Below are 18,842 nucleotides of genomic sequence, written 5' to 3' on the forward strand. Positions count from 1 at the left end.
TCCTCACTGGCATTCTTCAAGAACTTCACAGAAGCAGCGGTAAGAATTATCAATCACCGGTCATTGAACCTTATGGTGATTATTTGTATTTATAAAATTCATGTATCTACCACTGAGCTAGAGCTGAGGTTTGAACCCAGTAATTTTGTGAGCCGGACAGGCTTAATTTTTTGTGAATTTATTCGCAAGAGAGGGAATTTAGCGACTGCTCTTATAAATATCAATATCATCGCTCTATCATGAGAGGTAGCCCTCCAAGGGCAAGGAGCACAACTTCACAATACGCAGTGGACTCGTTTGCAGAGAGATCCCACCACAGCTTGTTCCCCAGCCATATTCATGTACCAGTCTCTGATATCGATGTACATTTGATTGATTGCTGACTGATTACCATGTAGAGCAGGAATCCCTGATGTTAGCAGGCACTGTTGCATATGATGGATGTTTGATGTATCCAGTCCATGTTCCATTGAAGTGAGAAATTCCTGTGTCCTGTACTTTGGATCCAATGCACTAGCACTGAGTAGTAGCACAAGGTAGAGCGCTGCTTGGTACATGCTTGTAGCCACCATGATTGAAGAATGATGATTGATAACTGAAACATGAAAACTTTCATGTTGAATCATATTTCAACAAAAGATATCCATCGTGGTGTAATGGTTTACAAACAATTACACCTACACTCTACCTACCTACCTACATTCCTTAACCAAACATCTTACATCCCCATATATACAAAGAAGATTCGAACCCAAGTCCTTATGAATAATTCAAACCCAAGTCCTCTAGAATGGAAAGCAGAAGTGCTAACCACTACACCACGGTGGATATCTATTTACTCGTTGTTTATTATGTATACTTTAACAACTATATCCAAGCTCATTACAGCTTCTAGTGAGCTGTAAGTGAACAGTGACTGAACAGTGACTGAACAGTGTCTGAACAGTGACTGATCAGTAATTGAACTGACTGACTGACCACTGAGTGAACGACTCCCAACCATGCTCCTGCATGACCAACTTGAGCTAGAAAGATAGGTCCCCCATTGATGCCTCTAATGCTGGTGGGCGTGGCCATTATTCTCATTTAGGATAATGATGAGGAGACATCTTACTTAAAGTCTCCCACACAAAGTATTTATCAAAATGGATCTTTTAAAATAATAACCAACAATAATAATAAACAATATAGATTGTACTTACTTTGCTATTCACTAAAAACTGCACTGCACTGCCATTTCACAGTAACATCGGCTGTATGGAATAGTCGGAATAACCATTTGATCATTGCTGCAGAGGAAAATTGAAGCATGTGGGAAAATCAAAGTCATTGAATCAAGAAAGTTCTCCAAAGATTTGAATGGTTCACAATATTCTTTTCTATACTCAAACAGTAACTCCACAGTCCACCTGGTGCTCATGGTAAAGATGCAGGAACATGAAGATTCAGAGTTGTCTGCTGGCCCCCATTGCAAATGGGTGGTACTATTGATGAATGAATATCTGTTTCAATGTTACTGGTATCCAACACTGGGATTAATGTATCTACATAAAATGGTTTCATTGTTCTTGAAACTGGTCAAATCCAGCAGAAATTGCTGTTTTCAATGATTGCATGCTATTCTTGACACATACTTACTTTTAAACGGTACAAGGTTCATTCTTGTTGTTCATTCAAGTGAGTTGAACCAGTTGTCTGCTGGCCCCATTGCAAATGGGTGGTACTATTGATGAATGAATATCTGTTTCAATGTTACTGGTATCCAACACTGGAATTAATGTATCTAAATAAAATGGTTTCATTGTTCTTGAAACTGGTCAAATCCAGCAGAAATTGCTGTTTTCAATGATTGCATGCTATTCTTGACACATACTTACTTTTAAACGGTACAAGGTTCATTCTTGTTGTTCATTCAAGTGAGTTGAACCTGCTTTCAAAAAATGCAAGCTTCTTTCTATTTGCTGGTTCAAGTGAATTGATAGTTCAACCGATTTGATAGTACTCCTGAGTTGATCCATCAACTGAGTCGATCCAAGCTTCTTTCTATTTGTTGGTTCAAGTGAATTGATGTCCTAGAACCTACCTTGAAGTAGTGATGGAATGATAGATCCATCAACTGAGTTGAAAGTACTCCCGAGTTGATCCATCAAATGAATTGATGTCCTAGAGCCTACCAGGATGGTTCATCGCCATCAAATGAGTTGATAGTACTCTTGAGTTGTTGGCGATGTAGCATTCATTTACACTACTTCGGTCTGTACTGAGAGGCGATGCACTGTCAGTCATTTCTGTAGTCCCATTGACAAGTGATCATTATGCTGAGGCATGGAAATTATTATTGAATCGCTACAATGACTCTTACAAGCTGACTGATGTATACTTGCAAGCAATTTTTGATATGCCAGCAGTTAATAAGCAACCAGACTCGCTACGAAAATTCATCACTCATTTAGCTGAGTATATTGCAGCACTAAAACCAATTGGTCATGCAGTAAATGACTGGTCGATTCCGTTATTATTTGTCTTACGTAAAAAACTGACTGAAGAATTGAGAGAGAAGTGGCAGAGACTGCTAAGAAATGGAACAGTATCCGATTTGAAAAACTTCCAAATATTTTTGAATGATGAAGCTGTTATTTTAGAGGCTACTAAATCCACTGATTTATTGGGATCATCTACATCGTCAGAAGCCTCCTCATGTAAGCAGTTTGGGAAATCGGAACCCACTATGGGAAATAACAAGGCTTCAGCTATGATTGTTAAATCGAAATTGGGCGAGCTGAAATGTATTGAATGTAATAATTCGCATGAACTGGAAAATTGTGAAGTGTTCTTGAATCTCAAACCGTCTGATAGATTAAAACGTGTAAAAGAATGGAAACTATGTATTGGCTGTTTATTGGCAGGGCACATTATTAGAGATTGTAGAAGAAGGAAGCCGTGCAGTCACTGTAATTCGCGTCATCATTCGCTCCTCCATTTAGAGCTGAGACAGCCGCCTGTTGAAAACACCAACACATTTGTTACCGGCCAATGGGCCGGTAATAAACGAATGAGCAGGGTAGATGGGCACGATGTCGCTGATCAAAGCCATCGAACATTTGTTACTGACTCAGCTAAGAAAGTATTTTCGAATGTAAACAGTTCCTTAGTATTGTTACCAACTGTTAAATTGGGAGTTTGAGGTAATCTAGGCAATTATCATAAGGTCAAAGTATTATTAGATAGTGCAAGCACCGAGTCATTCATTACAAGGCGATGCATGAGAAAACTGGGTTTAGAAGTACAGAAAACACATAGTTTGCCAATCTATGGACTATCTGATACTAAACTGGAAGTGACAGATGAAATTACTAACTGTGAATAAATACCGAACTCCCCTCCATTAGAAATTACCGCGTCGGGAGTCAACAAAATAGCAGCTACAAATCAGATAAAAAATGCGTACTGGGCACATATTGAAGGACTGGAGCTAGCAGATTCTGAATTTTTCCTTTCAGAGAAGGTTGATATTTTATTGGGTGCTGAATATTTCCCCTTCATTCTGACTGGAAGAAAGGTGATTGGTCCAGCGGGTACACCATCTGCCCTAGAAACTGTATGGGGCTACTGCCTGATGGGTAAGGTATCAGAGGAGAATTCTACTTTCTCGAATAATCTGTGCATGTATTCCAATGCTAATTCAGAAGAGTTGGTGAAGCGATTCTGGGTCGTAGAAGAGCCACCTAGGACAAAAAAATTATTGGAAAGTGAAATGGCTTGTGAGGAGATATACAAATCAACTGTTTGTTGTTTGAATACTGGTAGGTACATTGTAGAATTACCATCCAAGGAAACAAATACGAGGGAGATATCGGGATATCTTGAAGGTAAAACTAATATCGGAGAAAATGTTTCCATGAATCGAGAACAAGAATTGGGAGATAATTTAGAAGAAGTTCCAGGTAAACAAGGTATAGCCTTCAACAGTTATTTACCGATCAACGGTAATTTAGGAAAAGAGTTAAAAGTGATTCATAGTCCACATGAAATCAAACCAATGGGAAGACCCATACCGAAAAAGGAAATTGGAGAAGATGTTTTTGAAAGGGAGAAACAAAATTTGGAAGAGTTAGATGATGATAGACAGGATAATGTTGAAATAAAATGGACAAAGTCCGAGAAGGGAGGAGAAATGAAAGAGTATACTCTAACACCTATGTCATATGGTGTATCATCATCGCCATTTCTTGCCATTTGTACTACGCATCAGTTTATTGAAGATGAAGAAAAAATGTTCCCTGCAGCTTCTGAAGCCTTCCGGTTTTCTACTTACATGGATGATATAGTTACATCAGTCTCATCAATGGAAGCAACCAAGCAACTGCAGCTTACTGAATTGTTAAGCAAAGGGAAATTTGAATTGCCAAAGTGGGCCAGCAATCATTCTACCATTCTATCAAATCTCCCTCCAGAGCATTGCGCTATTGATGCAAAAGATTTCACTTTGGAGTCTGATAAAACCATTACACCTTTCATGCTTACCTTCAAGAGTATAATTCAATATCTATGGCAATCGAGATGTGACTGGGATGATATAGCATCCGTGGAGGTAGTGAAGAAATGGGAGCTTTGTGTGGTTGTCCTAGTAGCTAGATTATTACATGAAGTTCAAGAAGTGCTTTCAAAAATTATAAACATAGATTATATTGCAGCTTGGACTTATTCAACTGTGACAGTGAGTTGGATTCGGTCTTCACCTCATCGTTGGGCTAGGTTTGTGGCAAATCGTGTAAGTCAAGTACAGGAACACCTGTCTACAGAGCAATTCAGATATGTGTCAACCGAATGTAATCCAGCTGATTGGGCTAGTCGAGGACTATTTCTCAATGAATTAATTGGTAATTCTCTGTGGTGGAATGGGTCTGATTGATTAGACAAACCACTGGAGTGCTGGCCACACCAAACCCACGGTAATGATGATGAGAATTCCAAACAGATTGAATTGGAAGCAAGAAAAATTACTCTAGCAACACAGAGTAAAGACTCAGAGGAATCAATTCAATCGGTGAACTTGAGAAATCGATGGAGTTTACTCAAAAGAATTGTATCCTCATTCTGGAAACGTTGGCAATTCGAGTATGTATCTAGCTTGCAAACCCGAACAAAATTGTACAGAAAACATAGTAATGTTAACATTGGACGTATGGCTCTCTTAAAGGAAAGTAACCTACTCCTCTTCACTGGAGGCTTGGCCGAATAACGAAGACATTCCTTGGACAGGATGGAGTTGTGAGAGTGGTGGAGGTACAGACTGCAAAGGGAAGTCTAACTAGGGCTGTCAATAGGGTATGTCTCCTCCCTATTGATGAAGATTAGGCCTTATTGAAGGGAACTTCAATAAGTTTTAGTGGTTAGTTTTTTTTTGTTTCTTGTTTTATATGTGGGAAAGGTTCCCAAGTTGCTTTGTTTCTTGTTTTTATTCTATATTGGTTGTATATAGTCATTATTCTCGTCCCATCCTCTCCTTCCCGTGGGCCTCCTACTCCTTTTTTGCAAGTCTCCTCAAGGGCCCCTGAGGAGTGAAGACATTTTCCTTTTCTTTCCTAGTTTCCCTAGTAGGGTTCGTTATAGGGTTTTTTTTTGTTATTGGAAGTTCTTCCAAGGTGGGCGGAATGTTCGGACGTTAAATGAATGTTCCCCTTCATTGTCTGGCGTTGTGTGGTGGAGGGGGCAATTGTACGGTGATGCGCAAAGCATAATTGTGGCCAGTCTCCGATTGACAGCCAATCAAACAGCTCACTCCTCGTAATGTCGATTTTTGCAAAATGATCAATTGATTATTTATTGTGATTTATTACAAGTGTTGTCTCGTCTCGTATCGTGATCTGGACCTGGGATCCTGGAAGCAAGGAGGATTTGGACATGAAGGTATGGCTATGTTATTGTGCACTTAGCCATTTTAATTGTTCAACTTGCTACCTGACGCCAGACAACCCAAAAGTTCTCGATGTAGTAATTTATACAGTCCACAAACCAGAGTACTGTTTGAGCCAGCCTCTGTCGAATAAACACTGGGCATAATGATTGATGATAAATTGACATGGGAATCACATATTAATTATATTTCAGGCAGGTTATCCAGAGTAATTCATTTATTAAGGAAACTAAAGGACATTGTTATTGAAAAATATCTTAGAAATGCCTATTTTGCTTTTTTCAAAGTATTATATCATATGGTTTATTAATATATGGCAATAGCAAACACATTCATAAAATTATTTTATTACAAATAAAAGCAATCAGAGTAATATCCAATTCAGGTTATCTTGGTCACTGCCGTCCCTTGTTTATAAATATGAAGATACTGACCATTATAAATTTATACATCTTCAATGTCATACTCTATGTCCAACAAAATATGGATAGTTGGAAGAAACGAGGTAATATCCACATGCACAACACTAGAAGTAGAGAAAATCTGGATATCCCCTACCAAAGGCTATCTATGTCAATGAATGTATATCTCACTTTGGGGCTTAGACTTTACAATCACCTGCCAGCTGAAATAAAAAATAATGTAAATGCGAACAAGTTCAAGAAAGAATTATATGACTGGCTAGTTCTAAACCCATATTATTACTCAAGTGAATTTAACAATAATTGAACTCTGAAACATATTGGATCCTATTGGATGTATTAATTTACTGCATGTTTTCTGTTTATTGTGAGTTTTATGACTACTCTGTGATATGTGTTGACTATTGACGTTGCTTATAACTTGATTGTTCCATGGCAATAAAATGTTATTTATTTATTTATTTACCATCATAGGCATTGCCAGACGCTATTGTAACAAGCATATAGTAATCCTGTCAGATTGTCAGGCAGCCCTCAAGGCTCTTGACTCCAATGAAATCAAGTCTGAATTGGTGTGGGAGTGCCACAAAACGCTCAGCAGGCTTGCAACATGCAACTCTGTGAAACTTGGTTGGGTACTTGGCCATGAAGGCATAGGAGGTGATGAGCGTGCAAATGAGCTTGCTAAGCGGGGTTCCAATATGTCATTCTTTGGTCCAGAGCAAAGCAATGAGTAAAATGTCCAGGGACTTAAATTTCCAGGGCCAATGGCAGGGTCACCCAGGCTCACTCATATCCCATCATTATTTGGGGACCACCTCATTCAGTAGTACAAAAGAAATCTGAGTCGATTTTTGCCCACACCTTCTTCTACCAGAATTTCCAGTGTTGCTCCGGGCTGGCTAGACTCAGTTGGCGTCTGGAGTGGGCTGCAGCATGAGACAGGGTGCTTGGTGTGGTGTCCGTTGACCACCCACGTTCGAGTTGGGGGTTGAAACAGGGCCTTGAGTGCCTTATTGAAATAAATAGAATGAATGAATAAATAAATGTTCATTTCCCAGAAAGAACTAAAACTACAACATCAATTACACAAAATATATACGATGAATTACAATATTACATACAATGGTTAGTTACAAAAAAAATTATAATGTGTCCTCTACTTGTTTAGTTTTTTCTGTGTGGAGATTGACCTACTCCACTAAGACATACCATGTTCTAGAGAAGGTTTTGTTAGTTTTTTTGTGCATATTATTGATTAGTTAGTGTTTAGTAAGTCATTAGTGGTTAGTTGTCTGAAATGATGTTTTCTATGTTCTGTCTTCCTTTGCTCATCAAGCATTCGTGTACTATTGTTTTCAACATTCTAGGATGATTAATCTGTTTGAAGATTGCAGGAAGTAGATTATACAGGGTGATTCATAATCATGGTAAAATAATTAAATACGTGATAGTAGAGGTAAAAATAAGAAAAAAGTTCCTATAAACATATATTCATAAATGCTTCATTAGCGAGCTATACAGAGTGAAAGACTTCGCCCGGAATTCAGTTCCTCTGGTGAAATACACCAATGCTGAATTGTTTGGGCACTGGTTTTTGAGAAACTTATGCTGGATTCATATGGAAAAATATCTGAAAAATTGAATAAAACTAGTCTGGAAGTGTGAGTAGTTTTTGAGAAAAAAGTTGAAATATGCAAAAAATCTAACTAGAAAAACACAGACTTCTACGTTTGATGCCCAATAACTTTCTTTAATGACCAGTAAACAAATAATTTTTCGCAATAAAAATTGTAGAGAATTTAATTCTGAAAAGAATAATGTAAGCTGTGTAAACTAAATTTAAATAAAAGATGAATAAAATGTATTCTTATGTAGTACATTACACCAAAAAAATTTGCTGTTTTATGAGGAGAGAACTAATACCTCATAGGTTGTAGCTGATTGCAAATAAAACATGGATTTTAATAACAGCTGTTCCAAAACAGCTGATTTATTTTGTTTTGAATAAGAAAATATTTAAAAGAAATTATCAGCTCAAAATTATTTTCAGAAATATTTTAGCTGACTATTGAACAAAAAAAAAAAACTGTAAGTTAGGCCTACTGTAACCGCGCTGTGTTTTTTGTTTAATCTATCAACCAGTTATTTGTAATAATTTCACTTTGCTTTTGTGTTAAGTGTTAACTTTTTAAAAAGATGGCAGGTAATTTTAGATATTATTCATACTCCGAGTTAGCTGACATGCATTTAATGTATGGAATGGGACACTACTCTAATAGTACTGAAGCAAGACGTTTGTATCAAGAGAACTTTCCTAACCGAGTATGTCCAAGTTCAAGGTTTTTTGCCACTATTCACCAACTTCTGTCTGAAACAGATTTTTTTGATATCCAAAGAGCACATTTATGCAGGCAGACCCCGATCTACTATGACTGTTGAGTTAGAAGAACAAGTTCTTAATGAAATTTATGAGCATCCAGAGAAGAGCACAAGAGAATTGTCAGTGCAGTTTAATGTCAATCAATCTATTATTTGGAGGATACTAAAAGAGCAACAATTACTTATGGATATATGTTTATGAGAACTTCTTTTCTTATTTTTACCTCTACTATCACATATTAAATTATTTTACCATAATAATGGATCATCCTGTATAATTTTGGTGCTAAATGATTAAAATGTCTCTGGTATAGTGCCTCCCTTGCAACACTGTATCTGGTGTAGTGGTTGTGATTTCTGTTTTGAATGTTGTTGGGTTCTTGTGTTATCTGCATAGTATCTCCTTTGAGTAAAGCTGCCTTGGATCCATCACTAATGACGATGTGTTTTGACACCATAAAATAATTTTGAAGAAACCAACTAATCTTTAACAGAATTGTGAAACTGAAAGAACAGATAGCCTAGTCAAGGTAACACTCTAATGAAATCGAATCTTATCTATGATAAGGAATAGTAATATTATCTATAAAGTAATAAGAGAACCATGCGAAATTATAATTATGTAGTAATGAGAATTCTTTTGGCAGAAACAAAATTATAAAGCGGTCTAGTTTATTATTGGCAGACTATAAAAAAGAAATTGCTTGTACAATTTGAGGTTAGAATCCTTTGTTCTGATTTAATACGTCACTCGATCTTAGATCAGTCAACAATTTATTGAGTTATTATACTAACAAATCAGCTGATTGATCACTCGACTATTATGAATTGAATTATATTTTACTCAGATAATTGTGAATATTATATGTTAAAGGATGTTAATGTAAAATCATAGAAGTTTTTATTATATCCTAACTCATCTCGTGATATACAGTTTGAGCTGTCTTGGTACCAAGCATTTCTATTCTGCAGCATATATTATTAATAAATTGGTCAATATTGATCTTATTCAGAGCACTTATTACTTATCCTTTGATGATAGTAATATTATTCAGCCAGCAAGATTTTACCGACATTTATAATAATAAGTCTACAATATATCATATATAAGGATCCAGAGAACTTCAAAAACTGACATTGTAAGTCTCAAGGAATTTTGAAATGATGAATTAGTGCATATCTGTATTCATGACAAGCGTTTTAAAGATCAATTAGGAAAATAATAGTTGATTTTCATTATTCTCAATTGAATATATGGTTACTGATATTCAGTCACTAACTATCTTTTTGATTTCCTTATTGGTAATCTTCAATATCTTCAAGAGAGCAGCGGTAAGAATTTTTAATTATCAGTTATTGAAACCCATTGTGGTTCATCACATTGAGAGTATTCAGGCATCTACTATTGAGCTAGAGCTGTGGTCAGACCCCAGTATATTTGCGAGCCGGATGGCCTTAACTTTTTGCAAATTTATTTGCAGGCTAGGGATATTAACAGCTACACTGGTATATATAAAAGATACCATTTCACATAAGAATATTGCCCAACATGGATGGCAATGGATACCACATCACAAGAATGGCGCCACGAATGTGAGGCATGATGAAAAGCTTACCTACTCAACTCTACTATCAATGCTGAATAAAATCATTAATAAAACTGAAATCTGCAAGAAGCATAATCAGAAGTTGATTCAATAAGGTATATCTGCTGTTTTAAATATAAGATTATTATTGATATTAAGGAAGATAAGACCATACATGAGATTGTAAGAGCTATATTAATAGTAATTTCTCTATGTTTGCTGCCATACCTGAGTCACATTGATGGTCTATGTATCTGTATTTTATGTACATGACACTTGAAGTTCTTAACACCACACAATTCTATCTGAAATAGGCACTGTCAATATGTTCATTTCAATATTCCTGAAATTTGGTACTACACTTGACAACTTATTCAAAGTATCCCACATAGTATCGTCACCATGAATCAGTCCCAGTTAATTCACAAATTTCCTAATTTAGTGACCACCCCCAAAATCCTACAAACCTGACCCCAACTGATCAACACCCTCAAGACAATACCATGGAGACACCACGGGAGAGAGAAGGAGGCAGTATATGCTCTGCTAACTTAGACCCCCAAAACCTGGCACAATTATCTTCTACTAGGATCGAGAATGCCGCCGACGCCCTGCATACAGATGAGAGTCCAGCCGGTGGAGATGAAGGAGTGAGGGCGTCCAACCCGCCATTTATGTCTCCGTAGACTGCTCCAAATACCGCCGAGGGAACAGGGAAGCCTGCAACCCAATCGCCATCCCATGTAGCGAGCCAGCCGTTGTCCGCCGCCACCAATCTAGAAAAACACAATAGGATATTAGATTCTTCAGTCGGATGTCTTACCCATCATATGATGAATGACACTCCAAGTGAGTTTAAGCTCATGCTCAACCAAGCCAAGAAGCCAATAATCAAGCAGGAAACTGATGGAAAAGATAGAAACTATCCAGGAGAATAACAAAACTGTCAACGAAAATACCAAAGCCATCCAGGAAAACATCAAAATTGTCCAAGGAAGTGTCGAGAAGATGGATGAGAAAGTTAATGAAAAGTTTTTGGACTACAAAGAAGAAATGGAAAATATGATGGACATTAAAATAGGTATGCAATCTACAGTTATAGAAGAATTAGAGACTCGTATAGATGAAGTCACCTGTCAAGTAAATTAGCAGTTGGATGAGGTACCCAAAGAAATTGAAAAACAAGTAGGCATATTAGGTAAGGAGCTAAGTACCACTATCATGGGAGTCACAAGGGAGAAGATATTGGAAAATACATGTAAGATTGAATCAGAGGTAGAGGAAAACCGTAATAAAATGGAAAAGATTGTTAAGGAACAGAGTAACATGCAAACATGTATAGCAAATATAACAGAAAAAGGAATTGAATCAAGGGAGAAATACGGTGTGTTAGAGAATGCTATAGGCGGACAACAATTAAAGTTAACTAAATTATATGACAAAGTGAACGAGAACAAAAAAACTATGGATAATAAATGAGCCGCGAATGATGAGAGGATATCCAGAATAGAGACAAGTACAGGGAGTATTCCAGCCGGCCAAGCTCATTATATGCCGATTGAACTTGTAAGCAGCGCTCAACTTTTCCAAAACCTTGGAAAATTTGACAATTCATATCGCCACATGCAACCCAGGCCGTTAGTAGATCAGATAAGAGCTGTTCAGGAACTGGTACCCACCTCTTGGCTAGTATGGCGTTTCCAATTGTCTAGTCTCCTACTCGGTGAGCCACTGATGCTCTTCCAAAGTCGGATGTGGGACCTTAAGAGCCTGGATGATTTCCTCTCCCAGCTCCTGCAACAATATTGGAGCAAGCATAAACAGTTGGACGTACTATCGGAGATTATTTCATGCACCTATGATAGTAGAAATGGACAATCTTATATGGAGTTTGTTGCAGATTTAATGAGTAGAAACTATCAGTTGGACGAATCTTCAGCCGACTCATCACTGGTCCACATATTATTTGGAAAACTTCCTTTCTGTGTTCGCATGACATTAGCTGTGTCACCTATCTCTAGTTGCAAAGAATTGATACAATGTTTGCACTGCATTCAATAAGTTACTTATGAGCCAAAAAGCAACCCATATTAGGTCTACTATCCCCCCCCCAAAGATCTACCACTATCAACCAACCCACTACCGAAAACAATCTACAGTATCAACACAAATATAATTAAAAAGTTACCAATAACCAAATCTAAAAGTGATGTACCGCACCCATTCACTGAACCTGTGTGCCAGCATTCAACCCCCCCACAGCACCCCAAGTTTGAGCAGCTGAACGCTTCACCTATGCCCAAGCATCAATGGATCCACCCACGGCACACTAACGCCAAAGAGCAAACCGCCACCAGGGAAAACAGGATGTGTGACTGACAGGACGATGCCAGAGTGAAGCATAGGAGTCAACATAGGAAGGCCCATAGGAGGAAGCAACGAGGAAAGCCCCACAAAAGAGAATATTGTCCCCATGCCCGGTTCAAACACTGCAAGAAAGATGCACAGGAACCAGATGACAGTTGGAGGGCAGCATGCAGAGAGGACGAATGGCATCGAAATGTATGGGATAATGGGACGACCAACATGCACCCGAAGTATACACGGTTTAAGCAAGGAGCTTACCGTTGTGACTGCAGCCACAGGATAAAAATGAAAAGAATATGCTCAAAAACAATGAAAAAATAATTACGAATGCAGGCCTAGATTATGATGGAATAAATTATTGTAAGGAATTACGGGATGATGAAAAGTGTGCAGTAAAATTGAAAGAAAGAATGAGTTGCTTATTGAAAACAGGAGTATATGATTGTTGTTTATTAACAGGTTATGTTGCGGAGAGTATCATAAATATGTTGATCTACTTTGTTATGATTTTTGGTATGACTATGATGTCAATTAAAGAATGTGTTACGGTATTAATGTAATAAGGAATGAGGGCATGCCATATACAGAGAGTATTAATTCTGGAATTCACAAAAATACATTGACACCCAGAAAAGTTCAGGATAGACAAAGTAAATATCCTAGGCTATCACAGATATGAGAGTTAATGGAAAATCGGTCATCTGAACCACCAGATTATTTACAGCATTATGCATGGTATCAAAGTTCAATGTCTTTAACCTCAGGCCGTATTATCATGCTGCTTATAGAGAAGAAAGGTAAACAAAAATATTATGATTGATATTGTTTACTCACCCTGATCTGCAGAATATGTACCTATTCCAACCACAACACAACACAGTTATTCAGTTGATGAGTTATCCACTTCGATCAGCTAAACCAGCACCTGAAATAAGAGAGATAGAAAATTCAGAAGCCATCTATACATTCTTCATCACTCGCAAACTAATTAAATAGTATCATTTAAATCAAAAGCCAACTTACCAAACAACCCAAAGATCACAAAATGGTGACAGATGAGTTAATAGAAATCCAATAAAATCGATCATCCACTGCCATGAACCCAAACAACCAATGCCTGATGAATCATAACCTACAAAACCGTCATTTTTCAAAATATTCAAGTGTCATGAATATGTAAATTATGTGTAAGATATTATAAAAAGTACATTATCATTATTAATATGTTATCTAAAGAAAAAGAAGTAGAATTATCTGCCAAATGATAAAACCGCATTGTTCAATCAAGTTATATTAAGCTAAACGTTCATGTGTTTTAATGACTAAGAATCTCTTGTTGATAAATGACCAAAGACTAGCTATTAAGATTATTTATTTATTGTATGAATATAAAGCCCAGAATTAATTAAGAAGGAAAAGTTGAATATACAAATCATGATATGATAGTCGCAAAGGGAACTGTTAGGTTTTATAAGCCTGAGAATTATTGTGTCATTAAGTTGGCAATGTTTTGCACCAACATTTGAAATACTTTTGTGGTGTAGCACCGCGAAGAACCGCTCATAGCTGAGGGCGGAGGGATTGTTCGGAAGATGTTTTATGATTGTTTGTTGAGGAGATTATTTGTATTTGAGTATTGTATGTAGTAGGAGGTTAGCAGATGTATGGCACATATACTTGAATTGAATTTATTTGTTATTATGCATATTGTTGAATTTTTTAGAAGACACATTTCTCACTAATTTTTATCAACAGGCTTTGTAATTTGTGTGATTCCTGATCCAAAACCACTAGGATCTTAAAAAACAATATTATATTCCCAAATTATTGTTTTGTATCAGAAATCAGTGGATGAATTGTATGACGATGTGTTTTGACACCATAAAATAATTTTGAAGAAACCAACTTATCTTTAACAGAATTGTGAAACTGAAAGAACAGATAGCCTAGTCAAGGTAACATTCTAATGAAATCGAATCTTATCTATGATAAGGAATAGTCATATTATCTATAAAGTGATAAGAGAACCATGCAAAATTATAATTATGTAGTAATGAGAATTCTTTGGCAGAAACAAAATTATAAAGCGGTCTAGTTTATTATTGGCAGATTATGAGAAAGAGATTGCTTGTACAATTTGAGGTTAGAATTCTTTGTTTTGATTTAATATGTCACTCGATCTTAGATCAGTCGACAATTTATTGAGTTATTATACGAACAAATCAGCTGATTGATCACTCGACTATTATGAATTAAATTATATTTTACTCAGATAATTGTAAATATTATAAATGTAAAAGAAGGTTTATGTAATGGAAAAACAATGATTATTCTGTTATTCAAATATTTATTGAAATCTAAAAAAGTATGAAAAATCAAGAGTATACAAAGCTCACATAAAAAGTTAAATGTATGTAATACTACAGTATCATATATTGGGATTTATTTATTTGGAATGCTCACAGGCTATTATATAAGTTATTTATGTATAATCTTACTTATTCTTAGTATAACAAAAGTTGGGGAAACCCTGAATCTTAAGTAACCAATTGCATCACGTTTTACTAAGACTAGAAAGCCAATCAGCGGAAGGCTTACAAATTGTTAGAGGAAGAGATGAGACTTTTTCTGAGAATTTTCTCTCTCTGGCTTGTGATCTTGACCTATAAGGCAGCATACAGGTATAGGGTCTCTTTCCAATCAATTTTAAAAGCCTCAAGCCAGTCCCTTTTTAAATATTGAATGTGTATAATTAATGTTTGATTATTTGTGAGCTCAGTATTTGTTTAAGAGTTCTTAACTGTAATTTATTCCCGTAAATATGTCATTAATACTGATAGGGACTTATACATAATCTGGACCATACACAAGCCCAGTGGAGTCAAAAGGATTCGACTAATTAATTATTGGAGATAATTAATTATTCTACAAGAACTTCAGAACATCATTAAAGTGTGTGCTAGTTATCTTAATGAGCTCATTAACAAGGCTTTTATCAGTGGATTGGGGAATTATTTGAAGCGCCATATAAATAATTATTCAAGTTTAAGAAATTCGCAACGTGTCGACCACTATTAGATATATTAAACAAAAACTATCTATAGAAATATATTTGCTATTATAGGAAGCTTATTTCTGTGCATGGCACGAATCCACATACCCTGAGATTTTGAAAAATTATTATATTATTGATTATTATTCATTAGTTGAAAGTATGTTCTATTGAATCTATAGACTGAACAGGTTCCAATTTGTTGAATTCTGATTCGAGCTGAAGTTTCACATATCAGTATTAATAAATAAATATATTTTTTTACAGCTCACTTTATTGTCTATGCTAACAACTCCTGTGATAATTATTGAGATATTGAAGAATTTATTTATTAAAAAATTATATTTGTGAGGAAATTTTATATCTGTATTATTTTATGGGAATATATTTTGTGTTTTATGTCGGCATACAGTATCTTAGAAGCTTTTATTATTTTCCTAATTCATCTCGTGATATACAGTTTGAGCTGTCTTGGTACCAAGCATTTTTATTCTGCAGCATATATTATTAGTCCTTTGATGATAGTAATATTATTCAGCCAGCAAGATTTTACCGACATTTATAATAATAAGTCTACAATATATCATATATAAGGATCCAGAGAACTTCAAAAACTGGCATTGTAAGTCTCAAGGAATTTTGAAAGGATAAATGAACAAGCGTTTTAAAGATCAATTAGGGAAATAATAGTTGATTTTCATTATTCTCGATTGAATATATGGTTACTGATAATCAGTCACTAACTATCTTTTTGATTTCCTTATTGGTAATCTTCAATATCTTCAAGAGAGCAGCGGTAAGAATAGTTAATTATCAGTTATTGAAACTCATGGTGTTTCATTACATTGAGAGTATTCAGACATCTACTACTGAGCTAGAGCTGTGGTCAGACCCCAGTATATTTGCGAGCCGGACGGCCTCAACTTTTTGCAAATTTATTTGCAGGCTAGGGATATTAACAGCTCCACTGGTATATATAAAAGATGCCATTTCACATAAGAATATTGCCCAACATGGATGGCAATGGATATCACATCACACACATCAAACTCATTGAATAGCTGGTCTGATGAATGAGGCTTCTGGTTGATGACTCTCATGATCAGCTTCTGTACCCTGAGGAGCAGTTCGATGTGCAAAAAGCTTGGATCTTCCCATCCCACAATCCCATAAAGCATGAGGAACTGTTCTAGAGAGGAGTAGTTAACTCTTAGACATCTCTTGTCGACCAGTGTCCTCAGAATCCTGAATCTGTAGATGGTCTTCCTCAGTCTCCCATATAATTCATTGAGATGATGATCTCAGCGCAGAAAAGAGTTCAATGTAACTCCCAGGTATTTCTGTGACTGTTTCCTGTGAACTGTGTATGAAGTGTTATTTCGTCGATTCTCGATCACTAATGGTTCTAATGGTTCAATGTTAGCAGATTTTCACTCAACCAGCGAGACACCCTCTGAAGTCCAGTCTCGGCCTCTCCAGGTCATCTCCCAGGTCTGTTCAGAGAACAGTAGAACAGTATCATCTGCAAAGGTGGAGATTGATCCATTAATTTCCATGTTGTATAATGGTTTTATGTAGAGAAGAAAAAGAATTGGTCCTAGTACTGTTCCTTGTGGCACTCCAAACTTTACAGTCAGCTTGTTGCTTATACATCCATTGACTCTGACACATTGTGTTCGGTTTGATAGGTATCTCTTGAAAAGATTCCATGCAACTCCTCTTATTCCATAATAATTATCAAGCCTTGAAAGAAGAATGTCATGTGACACCGTATAAAAAGACTTCTTTAAATCTAAGAATACTGCTAATGGTTTCTCCTCAGTGTTTATTTTATTGGCAATCTGAGTGGTCACATAGTGGATAGCATCATTCGTACTGCGACTAGATCTAAAACCGTATTGGTTTGGCGATAGAATATAATTTTTTTCAAGAAAGCTGATCAGTCTGTTTTGATACACTTTTCAAACATTTTTGATAATGTACTGAATAATGATATGAGTTTGTAGCAATTCTTTCTTATGTCCTGTTTTGAAGATTGGACAAATGACAGCTTCCTTAAGACACTGTGGAAAAATACCTTACTCAAAGATTCTGTTTGCAATATGTGTTAAAAGCTTGGCAAATATGGTATTATTCTATTTGAAAAATTTATAGGTCTATATGAAATAATAGGCTAATATCGCCAAAGATGATAACGTTAAAGATTAGATAATATCAGGCATCATGGCCAAATTGTACAACGGCCGAATAGGAATGAAAATAATCTTTGCTACTGTATAATATTATATAAAATATTGAAAATTTGAGGTTAGGCATAAAACATCTACTGATCGGCGACCTAATGATCGACCGAGTCGCATAATGTAGAATCTGACCAAACACCTCGGCAGAAACTTATTGTGGCGAAACAGTATTCGACTTGAGGAACTAAACATTGTAACATATTTAGTTTGAATAGATAAATAAAAATCCCTAGTTGAAAGATTTTTAGGTCTAAGTAGGTTTAATAGGCTAATATCGCCAAAGATGATAACGTTAAATATTAGATAATATCAGACATCCTGGCTAAATTGTACAACAGCCGAAGAGGAATGGAAATAATTTCTGCTACTATATAATATTATATAAAATATTGAAAATTGAGGTTAGGCATAAAACATTTACTGATCGGCGACCTAACGATCGACCGAGTCATACAACGTAGAATCTGACCAAACACCTTGGCAGAAATTTATAGTGGCAAAACAGTATGCAACTTGAGGAACTAAACGTCTCACTTGGCTAATTATTGTAATATACGAAACAACTAATAACCTATAAAAAATTACTTGGCATGTAAAAAGCATATTTAAAAACCCAAACAAAAATAATTAAATGTATTAAGGAAGTAGGAGGTTACTGGGCACATGAATACTGTAATAATTTGCATGCACCTATCAATAAGTAGCAATTGATAGGCGGTAATAGTGAGCCGATTAAAAAATATTTGTATATATTTCTAAAAGTGATAAGAATTTATAGAAAATTGTTGTATAGTTTATGTTTTGTATATGACCCGAAGGCAAAGAAATTATTAAAGATGTAACATAAGTAATAATTTAATAATTTGGCACGGT

At 35.9% G+C, this 18,842-nt stretch overlaps 1 long non-coding RNA gene across 1 annotated transcript; it reads right to left on the reverse strand.

The window, feature by feature from the left end:
• Nucleotides 1-10,517: 10,517 nt before the first annotated feature.
• LOC120352369 lies at nucleotides 10,518-14,021 on the reverse strand. The gene is made up of 3 exons (XR_005571807.1): nucleotides 13,509-14,021; nucleotides 11,987-12,101; nucleotides 10,518-11,083 (listed from the first exon to the last, which is right to left on the reverse strand). It is a non-coding gene; the product is annotated as an uncharacterized LOC120352369 (long non-coding RNA).
• Nucleotides 14,022-18,842: the final 4,821 nt, after the last annotated feature.

Source organism: Nilaparvata lugens, chromosome 7 (genome assembly GCF_014356525.2).
Source record: "Nilaparvata lugens isolate BPH chromosome 7, ASM1435652v1, whole genome shotgun sequence".
In the NCBI taxonomy this organism is placed as follows: Eukaryota; Metazoa; Arthropoda; class Insecta; order Hemiptera; family Delphacidae; genus Nilaparvata; species Nilaparvata lugens.